The sequence below is a fragment of the Pyrus communis genome, chromosome 15 (genome assembly GCF_041283825.1).
Source record: "Pyrus communis isolate YQ-2024b chromosome 15, ASM4128382v1, whole genome shotgun sequence".
Taxonomy (NCBI): domain Eukaryota; kingdom Viridiplantae; phylum Streptophyta; class Magnoliopsida; order Rosales; family Rosaceae; genus Pyrus; species Pyrus communis.
In genome coordinates, this window is record NC_142579.1 from 5,732,970 (window position 1) to 5,734,611 (window position 1,642).

A 1,642-nucleotide genomic window follows, 5' to 3' on the forward strand; every position below is an offset into this window, starting at 1 on the left:
CCCTTACCGTTGGAGGGAAAAACTATTTAACCTCATACGTATAGGTGAATAGTTAAAAATAAGGGTCTAAATTTTGAGATTTTAGCCCCTTGGGTTGGAGATAGCTTGAAGACCAACAACAAAGGCTAGCCCACGAGGGCCCCGTGCGAGTCAGCAACCTAGGGTGGAGGGATTGGCTGCGAGCGAGCACACCAGCAACGTGGTTTCTACGACCTAGATTGGTGCGTCGTTGGCATCTAATGGTTGTCGTGCCTCCTAGATTTTGATATAGTGTGGCACAGCTAGCTACATACTTTTTAAAAACTGCTCAAATTCAATTTAATGAATTTTATTGGTAGTAAAAAGATTCAACAACTCAAATTTAAATGCAATGGTCAAAATAATATTATTATTAACCCAAATCATATCCACACCAAAACTCCTCCAAAACTCTATAAATACATGTCCAATCGTCAACTAATCTATAAAAAAAAAAACATCAACTTTCTCAACAATTTTTCTTCTAAATTTAAATTTTTTACATCAATTGTTCGTAAAAATAAAACAAGGTATATTATACAAAAACTAATTCCAAAATCTAAAAGTTTAACAAATTATAAAGTTGGAGGTGGGAATTCTACTGCCCTTAATGTTGGAGAAAAAAACTGTATAATCTCATACGTAAAGGTGAATAGCTGAAAATACGAGACTAAATTTTAGGATTTTAGTAGAGATATCCTTAAGGTAACAAAGATTAACGACAAGCACGCAACGAGCCAATGATGGTGTTGAAAATTTGCAAAGAGAAAGTGAACATTATTATTGTTTCTGTTGCGACTGAAAGAAGCCTCTGGTTTTCCTGGTTTTGGCTGTGCCGCGGTTTCATTGCGCTACACCACTCCTGAAAGAATCCTGTGAGAATCAAGATGCCAAGTGTACGGCTGCTAATGTCCAACTTGTTCTTTGTCCAATCCGAAGCAGACGAATTTGCTACCATGGATATTGCCTAATTCTGATGTACTATTTTTCTTTATTTATTTATATTGGTCTGGATTATTATTAAAACTTTTTTTTTTTTTTTGTATTATTTTTTGGTTGGACAACTACATTAACTGCTGAATGATTATTATTTTTTCACTGTTTCTATGGTGTTCTTGGCATTCTTGCTTGGCTGATTCCACAATGGGAGTTCTGCCGGTCAGGGATTTCATGTCTTGTTGGACAAATACAAAAGGAAATTAAAAAGGCTAGCTAACTATGTTTGATTCAGTTAATTATAACTAGAATTAATCTCTCCTTCAATCATTTTACAATATCATCATTACATATAATTATGCATACAATTCCTAGGAAGAAAAATTGGATTGCTAGCTTGCGCTTTCCTTCAATCATCTTATGTATTATTGGACAATATCAATTCTGCTATTAAGAGAATTTTTAAAGGATAGTTTTCATGCTACAATACTTATGTATGTACATTACACTCATTATTTTGTGCGTCTACAACTTCGTCATGAGCTATATGTATGTGACAACTTTAGATTTGTTGTATATAGGTGACAACTTTAGATTTCGTTGTCACTTAAGATTCTAGTGAATTGAATGAAATTATTGTCTATATTTGTATATTAAATTATGGGATTTTCTAACTTTAATCCTTGAA